Source organism: Pelodiscus sinensis, chromosome 7 (assembly GCF_052426305.1).
Source record: "Pelodiscus sinensis isolate ZL-2025 chromosome 7, ASM5242630v1, whole genome shotgun sequence".
In the NCBI taxonomy this organism is placed as follows: domain Eukaryota; kingdom Metazoa; phylum Chordata; order Testudines; family Trionychidae; genus Pelodiscus; species Pelodiscus sinensis.
This window is the reverse complement of record NC_143058.1, coordinates 11,694,069-11,706,267: the sequence shown is the minus strand read 5'-3', so window position 1 is coordinate 11,706,267 and position 12,199 is coordinate 11,694,069. Positions and strand designations below refer to the sequence as shown.

Genomic DNA, 12,199 nt, shown 5'->3' with positions numbered 1-12,199 from the left:
TTAGTTTGCATCACCTTGACTCCTACTGCTGCTTTTCATCACTTTGAAATTCCTCACACAGCCATAAAGTGGCAGAATTAAGAGTTGTTAATGTATCCAGATAAAAGCTTATGTTATTCTTCAAGTGCTTGCTCATGTCCATTCCATGCAGGTGGGTGTATGCCACGTGCATGGATGTCTGAATTTCCCCCCTGAGCAATACGCGTTGGGCCAGCCAGGGAGCCCCCTCGAGTGGCGCTGCTATATTAGCACATATATACCCCCTGCTGGCTCTCCACCCCCTCAGTTCCTTCTTACCGTCTGTGGTGGTAGCTAGAAGCGTGTCTGACGTCTCTGCAAGTCTGCCCTCAGCTTTGTGTACATAATTTGTAGAGTTGTTTTAGTGTTCTGGTTGTTAGTAGTTAGTTAGTAGATAGTTGTAAGTCTGCATGAGTTCCTGCTTTCTCTCCCCTGCTGATGCTGGAGCCTCATGGGTTCCAAGTGGTTGAAGCCTATTCCCTGTGGTGATCCCCCACGATGGATGCTTATTTAAAGTGTCTAGGGGAAGGTCTCCTTGCGGATAGCTGCAAGATTTGCCGGTGCTTTAGCCCAGAACTAAGAGGGGGAGAGATTCCAGAGTGAAGCTCCTTCTGATAGAATCTGCTCTACAACCTGCGGCACTAGAGTTGGCACTGGTAGTACAGAATACACCAGGATCAGTGCGCAAGGCCAGGGAGGCACGCAGGCCCTCTGCAGCACTGTCCAACAGCACCTTCCCTTTGCACCACTCCCAGTTGCACATAGGGGGAGATCCCCCTTGAGGCGTGGGCATAGAATGCGGCACCCGGAGGAGCACTCTGAAGCCCTGCTGCCCCTCAAGTGCCTTGATACTTCTGCGCCACTGAGGTGCCAGTTGAGGTCAGCACGGAATATGAGTCCAGCACAGGATGTACCCATGGAGGATGTCCATATCCAACAACACCGGACACTTTCAGTACTGCTTGGAACCTCATTGAGCTGACATCATTGCCGGGTTCAGCACTGGCTATGGACACTGGGAATGTCCTGGTGCCCGATGCAACAGCCAGATCGGCACTGGTGTCACCTCATACTGCACCATCTGTAGTGCCGGGGCCTTCTGTGGAGCTGATGCCGTTGCCCACTCTGGTTCTACGCTGGGGAAGGCCTGCGGTGATGGCACAGCATCGACCTCGGCACTGATCGCCAGCACCATCAGCAGCAGCACGGCCCTGGTCAGTGTCTCCCTACTCCTCCGAATCCGAGACCAAATCAGTATACTTGAGAGTCTCTTTGACTTGGTCCCACTCTCGGCACCGATCTTATTCCCAGCACCCATCATGGCACTGTAGCCTGGTGATGCAGATAACCTGGCTTCCTTAATGGCAGCCACAGGTGCAATAGCCCTTTTGGACACTGTGGGCCTACCGTCAGGCACAAGGCCGGCTCCTTTGAGGCCGAGCTCCACAGGCACTTATTCCAGGGGCACTCCTTTGGCCACTCCTCTCTAAAACTGAGGCCCTTGGAAGTGTAGGCATAGCCCACAGAAACCAGTAGAAAGACCACTTGTAGAGAGTGAAGGGTCCACAGTATAGGGGCCAACCCCAGTTCCACCCCAATGGGCTGATGCACAGCAGGAGCAGTTACCTCTTCAGGAATCTTCCTCATCATCACCAGACAAGGCCCTTGTTGAGACTGCGCCACCTATGCCTCTATGAACATGAGAGCATACCAGGAGCTGCTCCACAGGCTGGTGAGCAACCTGAGGGTCCAGGCAAAGGAGGTGGCAGAAAATATTGACGCAATGGTCAATATCTTAATGGCAGATACCTTGTGCTGGTAGCCAATATAAGAGACTTAAGCAATCCCTTATGCCACCTTATGCCTGTGGGGGTTGCATTGGACTATATGGCTGTGTCTACATTGGCATCCCTTTTCCGGAAAGGGATGCCAATGAGACACTTCGGAATTGCAAATCCGCGGGGGATTTAAATATCCCCCGCGGCATTTGCATTTACATGGCTGCTGATTTTTTCCGGCTCGGGGTTTTTGACGGAGAAAAGCACCAGTGTAGACGCGATTCTCCAGAAAATAAGCCCTTTTCCGGAAGATCCCTTATTCCTATAGGTGTAAATACATGCTTGCGTAGAGTTGTGGGTTTTGTGTGTCTACTTGCAATTTGTGTGTGCAGAGAAAAGTTGTAGGTGCATTTAAGCCTTCAGGATAAAGCCTAGACTCTAAAAGAACAAGGTGTACTAAACTTGGTTTTGTTGGGTAAGGAATCCATAAAGTCTATAAAACTAGCCGTTGGAGATGAAAAGGTAATACTGAAATATTGAATTATTCAACATACTGGCTAATAAAGTTAATCCCTAGTGGAACTCAACTGAATTCAGTTAAGGTCGAGGATGAATTTATTTGTATATATCTTCATGCTTTTTTTATTTAAAAAAATAGTCTTTAATGAAAAGTAGCTTATTGTGGAACTTACAGACATTTTTGGTACCTTTCACTCAGTCTACGGGACTTACATGACCCCCTTTACCATAGTGTCTGAGTGCCTTACAACTTGTAATGTACTTATCCTTACAACATCTCGGTGTGGTAGGGAAGTCTCATCCCCATTTTGCAGTTAGGGAGTTGAGGCACAGAAAGAGGTTTACCTAAGGTCACACACAAGCAGTCTTTCATACTGCAAGGAATCAATCTAGATCTCAAGCAAACATTCTAACTACTGAGCTAATCCTTTCATTCTACTCCTTAAAGGATTCAATAAAAATTCTATGCAGATTTCAGCAGCAATGGTTCAAAGGTTCCTGAGGGCACCCGGGTTAAAATAACAGAATGGCTGGACCCAGTAAAATGTGCTGCCTAAGTGTGGAGTTGCAACATTAGTAAATGAAGTCAATGTGCAGGCTCTGATTTTCCCTCTCCCTCTCCCTCTCCCTTTCCCTCTCTCATGCACACTCTGACTTATTTCACTTCTGACTCAAAGGACGGACCTGAGAAAAGGAAATTAATGGAATTATATGGCTTAGTAGGAAGCTGTTGGTAAGTATTTATTTATATAAAATATGTAGAAGAGATGCTGGATTTCTTAGTATTTGCTTTTCTCAGTTTATTTTTCTCAACAGAATACTGAGTGGCAGATTTGTTCTTAAAAGAAAATGCTTGAAACACATTTGTCTGCCTTTGTATTGAAGAGATTAGAGTGCAGACTCTGAGAATTTGTAAGGATTTGTCTGCTTTTTAGAAAGGATTAAGATTAAAAAAAAATCTAGAATGCTATCTAGCTGCATCAGTACACCATACTCCACAGTTTCTATGCTGTGTATTTTTTCATTTTATAGTACATATTGCAACTTTTAGTTACAGCAGGTTTGTTTTAAAGACTATAGTCTAGCTCTGAAAGCCAGGTGAAATGAAATGGTCACAGTCCATCTAGCATCCCTGAAATCCTATTTAGCAGCAAGTATGACATACTGTTAAGAAAGGATTTGGGGGATAATCTGCTGTTCTAGAAAGTTGGTTAAATAAAAGGATTTTTAAAAATCATATCGTCATAGCAGTCAGTGATCTCGACTGCATTTGTTCAGATTTGTTCTGCCTGCCAAATTCTCAATAATGCCAGGCAAGCTGACTTGATCTATGAATGTTTTTATCTAAAAGCATCATGGAGATGCTATTTTCACTGCAATTTCAAGTACAGTACATCTGTAATGTTAAATTATTTCTTTTTTGAGGAACATCATTATTAAGTATTTGCTACACAAAAATATTTCATAATTAGCTGCCAGAAAAGGCTTAAAAGTGCAGAGCTCATTAAAGTTCAACTGCTAAATGTGGGTGATTAGTGGCTCATGTTGTTATAAAATTGCTTGTACCAATTTACAAGTTCATAGACTCTGGTCAACACAATGGGCACTAGGAAATTACTTTGAAATAACTCCAGAAGTAACTATTTTGAAATAAGCTTATTCCCCCAGGAAAGCAGGATTACCAATTTCAAAATAACCAGCCTCTTATTTCAAAATAACAGGGTTGATAATGTGGATACTCTGCTTATTTTTCAAAATAAGGAGGGGTTATTTCGAAATAACTCCCTAGCGTAGACCAGAACAATGTTAGTCCTTTTTAAACACTGCCTTGAGAAACACTTCAATCCACTTTTATTTTTAAACCAGATGTGTCATAAAGCAGAAAACACTTTTACTTTCTTCAGTGGCTCACAGTATTTGGCATTAACCTGTGGATTGTATTTGGCACTACACCAAGATACACTAAATGTACAACTCTGAGGATAAGAATAATTCTTATTAGTTTTTGTTAATATCTTAAAAACTCTTCTGAGGCCTGATCCAAATGTCATTGAAATCACTCATAAGATTCCCATATGGATTCTAATCAGGCCCCTTCAGAGCAGGGATGTCAACGTGTAGTCGACTAAATGATTAACCAACAATCTTAGGCTTATCGGTTAATCCTATTGACTACATGCACTCCCCTCTCCCCTGCTGCCTCTGTATTGGGGAAGGGGGAGGCGGGAGCCAGGCACTAGCGGGCTTTCAAGCTGGCCGCTTGCGTGTATTGGCTCCTGTGGAGCCACTTGCCCGCCTGCGCTGCTACTGCCTCTATCAGGGAGGAGACAGGGTGGGGTGGGGATGGGGAGGGTGCCGCAGAGCCATCTCTCTCTGCAGCGGACCCAAGCTCACTGCAGACAGAGACTGCTCTGTGGGATGCCGCCACAGCCTCTGTCTGCGGGGAACTCAGGCCCCCCACGGACAGGGACTGCTGCCACCCCACACTGATGCCTCTGTATCAGAGGCTGCAGCACAAGGTGGCAGGGGGCTCCCCGGGAGTGAGACCAAAAGCAATTTAGCTGCTGGCCCTGCCACCGGGGACTCTTGAATAATTGTGTAAACACTACATTTTGATGTGGAGACATGATTATTCAATTAATTGACATCTAACATCCCTATTTCAGGGCTTTTATATGAGCATTATGTATAGGACCGTACCAAATTCATGGACAATTTAGGTCAATTTCACAGTTACAGTATTTTAAAAATTGTAAATTTTCATGGTTTAAATTTGAAAATTCACAGTGTTGTAATTGTAGGGGTCCTGACCCAATAAGGAGTTGTGGCAGGGATTGCAACTCTTAATTCTGGGCTGCTGCTGGTGGCAGCCACTCTGACTTTTGCGCTGCTGCTGACAAGGCACTGCCTTCAAAGCTGGGCCCCAGTCCAGCAGCCCCACTGCCAGCTGCCCGCCTCTGAAGTCAGCACAGAAATAAGGGTGGCAATACTGTGACTTCCCTAAAATAACTTTGTGACCCCCCCCCCCTTGCAATCTCTTTGGGATTTTGAGAAATACTGGTGCCTCCATGAAATCTGTAGAGTACAGGATAAAAGCACCAGATTTCATGATCTGCTATGCATTTTTCAGTCATGAATTCAGTAGGGCCCTAATGATCTTTGTATAGCATGGGTTTAATTCATTTTCATCCTATGTTTTGCACATCGCAGTGTGTTATACCCATGTGGCAATAATTGTTTCTGAAACATTTTGTTCCCATAAAGTAGTCTTGGGGTTAATCAAAATATTTGAATAATATACAATACATAAGTGATCATTGGAAGGTTGGTGGAGGCAGAGAGAGAGGCAGAGAGAGAGGGAGAGGGAGAAGTTGTTGCTGGTGCTAAGGGCACTCACCTGGATGCAGGAGAGCCAAGTTCAAGTCCTGCCCTGATGAATATTTATTTACACAAAGTAGAATGGTTTGAAGAGGAGCAATTAAGAGATACTCACCCCAGAATATTACATAGCATGGTTATTAGGGCATTTATATGGGAAGGGCCAGACCCAAGTTGAAATTTGTACTCCACAGCAGTGATTTGAACCTGGGTCTCCCACATCTCAGGATGTAAGAGTGCAAATACTACCTCAGCTTCATTTCACTCAAAATGATTTGTTTCAGCTTTTTCTCTTTGCAAAAAATTCCCTTCAAAATTAATATTTAGTTTTACCTGAACCAATTTTTTTTCTCCATTTTTTTCAGATCTACTAGGAAACCAAAAAATCAGTTATTCACTCAGCTCTACTTTCTAAAATACACCAGTGTAATTCCAGAGGAATTGGATCCAATTTGTAAATATTGTGAGGCTGATATTTAGGGTCACATTTTGCCCTTGTATATAGCTGTGTACACACATAGTCCTGTGTAATATCTTCAGGATTGAGACTTTGTTCACATAGTGTAATAGCTAGCACGCTAGTGCTATAAAAATAGTTTCATGTAGTATTGGCCTATGTTGATGCTGAATAGCTGGATAATTAGTTGATCACTGTTGTTTACTTGTGTTTCACTGTTGCTTAAACATGGATTTTAGGATGAGTCTTTCAAAAGTGCTTAAGGAAGTTGGAATTCGGGAAGAGGGGTTGATGTTGAGAAGTGAAGACCATCTAGAGAACAGAGGGATTAAAAAAATAATAATGGGAAAGAAAAGATAAATGAACAATATAAAACAGGTTTTAGCCCAATCAAGAAAATGAAATTAGGAATAACTGATACAAAAGTAGCACCTTTCTGATTATTGTACACTGATGCTAACAGCATACTATTCAACAGAGTACTGTTGTAGTATTTAAATGAATATTATTTTGATAAGATCTTATGTGTAATAATAAAAGTAGGATTTTCAACAGTCCTGAGCATTAGAGTTGGGTGGGAAACCATTTTCTTTTCCTTTGTGGCCTGATTTAGGATAAGTAAACACAAAATCTGTTTTAAAAAAAAATCCGACTGGGTCTGATGCTTCATTTCGATCATTTCAAAAATCTTTGTTCGGATTTTAAGCTTTTTTTTTTTTTTTTTTACTTCTATACATTAACTTTCATGTAGAGACAAGAATAATTTTTGAACCAAACTAAACCCCTTTTGATTTGGAAAATATTAAAATGGGATATTTCAACAGTTCCGAGACAAGCTTATGAGCTTACACAGAGCTTTACCTGGGAAAAGTACCTTACGCAAACCTGAAGAGAAGCTCTATGTGATTCAAAAGCTTGTCTTTCGCCAACTGAACTCAATCTACTGAAAGATATTACCTCATCCACCTTGCTTCAGTATAAACATTGTCATTTGTGCATACCTAAGGGGCTTTTTCCATGAGACAAAAGACAGGATTGTTGCTGATATGCTGCACTGGGATGCAATAAAGCTCTACCAGGCTTCTTGGATGACCTTGGGTGTATCAATCAGTCTCCCCCAGTTCCACGTTTCTGAGGTGGGTGTAAATGGTATGTACTTTATCTGTCTTGTTGGTTTAGCTTGTTAATCTTTTGGACTTTGACTTGGCGTGGCTTTGTACAGTGCCCCATGGACTAAAGCTCCAATCTCAGTGAGCTTCCAAATGCTTTTGTAATACAAATGTAAATAAGAATGGGACACAGAATAAAGTCTGAAGTGCTTCTCTCACACACATGCCATAAAAACCAGGAGTAAGTTGAACTAGAATGTTCAACTCTGACTCAGAAGTAATTGCTCCTTTTGTGACTCAGGATTGTTTATTGCATGGTGTATAAAAATATCCTGTGGTGTGGTGTGCTATCTGAGACAAGAGTAGGGATGTAAGAGTTTAACTGTTCAACTGATAAGTTGATGATTATCAGTTTCCATTAACGGTTAAACTCAGCTGCCAGGAGCTTGCCGATGGCTAGAAGCCTGCAGCAACAGGGCTGGCTGCCAGGAAGCTGTGGCAGGGCTGATGGCTGGGAGTCTGCAATGATTGGGAGCCGTGATAGTGGGGCTGGCTGCCAGGAGCCATGGCAGCTGGGACTAGCAACCAAGAACCCATGGCAGCTGGGACTCTGGGAAAGGAGCTAGCTGCGAGGACCCTGACAGAGGGGCAGCGTCTGAGAGCCTGGGATTGGGGGGGACCCCTCCAGCTCCCTTCCCTTCCTTAAGGTTGTAAAATCCTGGTTAATCAATTAACCCATTAAATATTATATTTAACTGGTTAACCAATTACATGGGGGTGGGCTATGCTGGAGCGGCCCCCACCTCATGGCTGTGCTGGAGCGGCCCCCACCCACCGCAGATGGGGCTGCTGCATCTGGGCTGGAGTGCACCAGCATGGAGTGCGCCAGGTTGGGCCTTCCACAGATGGTGGGGGCTGCCTCATACCTTGCTGGTTAACCATTCACATCCCCACCCTTCCTAGCCCTACATTCTAAAACGTGTAAGTATGTAACCGATAGAATTTTGATGGGTTACAGGGATAATGTTTCGGTATATTTTTTTACATCACTAACTGGGAGTGCTTAACAGAGCACTCACCCCTAGTCTACGCTAGGGGATAAGTTTGAATTAAGATATGCAACTTCAGCTAAGTTAATTGCGTAGCTTAAGTTGAAGTATCTAAACTCGAATTTTGGCACTGTCCATACTGCAGGAAGGAGGACTACAGGCATCGACGGGAGAGCCCCCTCTCTTCAAATTAGCATGTCTTCACTAGACCTGCTAATTCAAACACGGAAGATCAACTGCAGCCACTTTGATCTTATCTATAGTGTAGACATGGCCTCAGTGTATTGTCTTTCTTTTATTGCACTTAGGTTCCTCACAAACTTTAGAGCTGTATTTACTGCAAGAAGAAACATAATGTTCAGAGGTGATCAAACTGCTACTGGGGGGAAAAAAAAATCTCATTTTGATTTGCTACATGTATATAAATGTAGATGACTTTCTACCCAGAAATCATAGGAGGAGAAAACCAGTGAAACAACACCCTAGGCGAGGAGGCACTGGTGCCCAGAGTTAGGGTGGCCAATTACTAATACCTGCTTTCCCTAATCAGACAGCTAGTGATGCTGGGTGAGAGGTTATGTGCCTTGGGAAGTTTCATGCACCTTTAGAGGTCTCTGTCCCCCTTTGCCCCTCTGCCAGTGTGACCAGGTGTCTGGTTTTGGAGAGGAATTCCTGGTCAAAATGGAATCTTGGATGCTGACTGAGCCATTGAATGTCTGGTTCGCAGCCACAGAGGACCAGCAGGCTCTTTGCTAGCCACTGTGTGATCTGTGAGGAAGCAGCCAAGCCAGCATGTCTGGCTCCTAATCTTAGGAACTGCTGTGGGGGGCAGGATGTGCTATCCTGCCCCTGCACCCATAGGCACAGCTCCCCATTGGCTGGGTCAGAGCAGGGAAGGAGTACCACTTGAGTGCACAGCAATCCCCTCACTGCATCCCTCCCAATTCCCATCCCCCCCATCATTACATCTCTCCCCTGTTTCAACCCTCCTCCCCCCGCAACCTCATTGCTCTCCCTGCATCCCCTCCACTCCCGGTCCCATCCTCTCCTGTCCCCCATATCTACCTATCCCAATCCTATACCCCTTACAGATGTCTCCCATCCATCCTTTCCAGCTCCCTACCTTTGTACCTCATTCACCTCCATACTCTGCTGCACTCCCATTCACCAAACATACACCCCATACTCCCTCCTTTTTTCTTCATTGTCCCTTCTCACTCCCATCCTGCTTGCATCCTTGGCCTCTTTCACCCCCATCTTCTTCTCCCTCCCTCCCCATCTGTTTCCCTGCAGACCATCCTCCTCTCCGGAGAGTAGGAAGCCCCTGGAAAAGTATTTGAAAATGTGTCTCTGTCTAGGCATGTATGTGAATGCATGCATGCATTGAACGTGTGTGTGTGTGTAAGAGACTATGTCTTTGTGTAGGGAGGTGCATGTATTGCCACACATATGTATATCTGTGTGAATAAAACTTGTAGCTTAACACTTTGACTTTTATTCCTTTTTCTAGCTTGTGCACACAAAATGACAAAATGCATGTCTTCATTTCATAACAAGTTTTTAAAAGAAAAGGGAATGCTAAAAAAGTATTTTCTTAAAAACTGAATGTTGTTGACTCATAATTGCAGAAAACCCCAATGTATTATGCATTTCTCACCACTTTTGTCTAGCTGTATTCTAAACTCTCTAATGGTCACTTTCTTTTTATGTGTACATCTAGCATCTACCACCCGGGAATCCTGATATTAGTTGGGGTCTCGAGGCAGTAAACAATAACTGTAATAATAAATAATGTGGAAATATGGGTATGTCTACACTTGCATGATCTTTCGAGAGAAGGATGCAAATGAAGACATTAGAAATTGCAAATGAAGCCGGGATTTAAATATCCCACGCTTCATTTGCATATTCATGTTATGGTGCTATTTCGAAATAACAGATGCTGTTAAGACATGGTTATTTCAAGAGAAAACCCTTTTCTCGAAATAACTGGTAAACCTCATTGTATGAGGAATAAGGGTTATTTCGAAATAGCGCCATAATGCGAATATGCAAATGAAGCATGGGATATTTAAATCCCAGCTTCATTTGCAATTTTGAATGTCTTCATTTGCATTCCTCTCTCGTAAGAGGGTGTAAGTGTAGACATACCCTATGTGTGTTAGTGTATGCTAGATATGTACACATGAATACATGCATGTATATGCATATATATGTGGGAGTCTGCTTCTATAGATTTAATTATATAGGTAGCTATAAGTTACGCTTCTGTGGATGTGCTTAAGGATTGTATTTGGGCTTCAGAAGTGGGCCTTTAATGAACCCATTGCAACTGTAATAATATGTGGTCCTAATTCCACACATAATATTACAATGAAAAAGAAACATGAAGTTGGTTACGAATATTAAAAAGAGGGAAGGGAAAGAACCACGAAAACCCTTTTTAATTACTCTTCTTTGACTATTTTGATGCCAGCTCTAGTGTCCTGTAACAAGTAAATCTTGAACAACAAATCTGCCTGTTTGAACCTTGCAGTGAAAATGAGCATGTGAGCATGGGTGGGAGAGAGCAAGCAATGGAGAGAAGAAGGATGGAGTGAGCAAGGGTGGGGCCTTGGGAGAGGGTTAGGGTTAGGGTCAGGGTCTCAGGGAAGAGGCAGGCAGTGGGCATGGCAAGGACGTTCAGTTTTCTGGAATTAGAAAGTTGGCAACCCTACTCCCGTCCCCCAGGAGTTTGCCTGGCTTCACCCTGAGTGGCGCTTGAGGATGTGAAGAAGCAGGAGCTCCCAGCTGGGGGATGAAGCCATAGAGTCCCAGCTACCTCCCACCATGCACTGAGGGGATTGGACTGTAGCAGGGCGATCCAATGCTTATCACTACTGGGTGGGTGGTAGAGATGATGACTCTAGCAAGCTCTGCAGCACTGTGATAAAACCTCCCAGAATAATCTTTGCTCTCCTTTTCTCTGCAAACTCTGTTCCCGTCCCTTCCCCCAGCAAAGTGACTGAGGCTGCACTGTCAGTGTAGAAAAGGTTTTCTATGGTCAGCACAAGTCATCTGCTGCCCACGCTGGGCCTGGTGTATACAGTTTAGGGGGCAATGCTCCTGCATACCTTCCCCAATCTCTTCCTGTGTATAAAAATTCTGGAATTAACAATGTAGGTATCAATCACACACGTCTTAAGCTGTTTTTGACAAAGGTAGGTAGTTAGCTCTCTAGAGCAGGGATCTTGTCCCTTTGTAGAGTACGTCACATGCCAACTCTGCTATATGAAATACTAGAAGATTTACCCAGTGTTGTATGGGTCCTTAACTCAAATAAGTTTTGTTTTTCTTCATTTAAATCCTTGTTCTGGGATTAGACTGGGGACGAGGGGGAGAATATTCAGGCTGTCAGACCCCTCACTTTCCATTCACAAGAAACAATCGGATTCCAGAAACATCCTGTTGTCCTGGCATCAAGCCTTGCTTTAAATTATAAGAAAAAACTGCATACCAAATTTGGTGATCCTATCTCTTATTGTTTAGGAGGAATTCTTGAACAAACGGACGGACGGACAGACAGACACACACTTGTAAAATACAATGCAGGACAATGTAGCACTTTAAAGACTAACAAGACGGTTTATTAGATGATGAGCTTTCGTGGGCCAGACCCACTTCCTCAGATCAAATAGTGGAAGAAAGTAGTCACAACCATATATACCAAAGGATACAATTAAAAAAAATGAACAAATATGAAAAGGACAAATCACATTGCAGAACAGGAGGGGGATGCAGGGGGGGGGGAAGGAAGGTAAGTGTCTGTGAATTGATGATATTAGAGGTAGGGAGAGTGGGATGTTTGTGAGTTAATGGTGCCCTAGGCATTACAGACACTTACCTTCCTTC

At 43.6% G+C, this 12,199-nt stretch overlaps 1 protein-coding gene across 3 annotated transcripts in view; it reads left to right on the top strand.

Annotated features, from left to right (window-relative positions):
- Positions 1–12,199, top strand: part of MYLK (myosin light chain kinase) — a 332,061-nt gene that overhangs the window by 86,042 nt on the left and 233,820 nt on the right. For 2 of the 3 annotated variants that reach the window (XM_075933132.2, XM_006137677.5), the window contains exon 1: positions 2,881–3,048. The exons of the other annotated variant lie outside the window; for it this stretch is intronic. The gene's annotated coding sequence lies outside the window, so the exon portion shown is untranslated. Of the gene's footprint in view, positions 1–2,880; positions 3,049–12,199 lie in introns of those variants that run through there. 3 annotated transcript variants of the gene reach the window in all.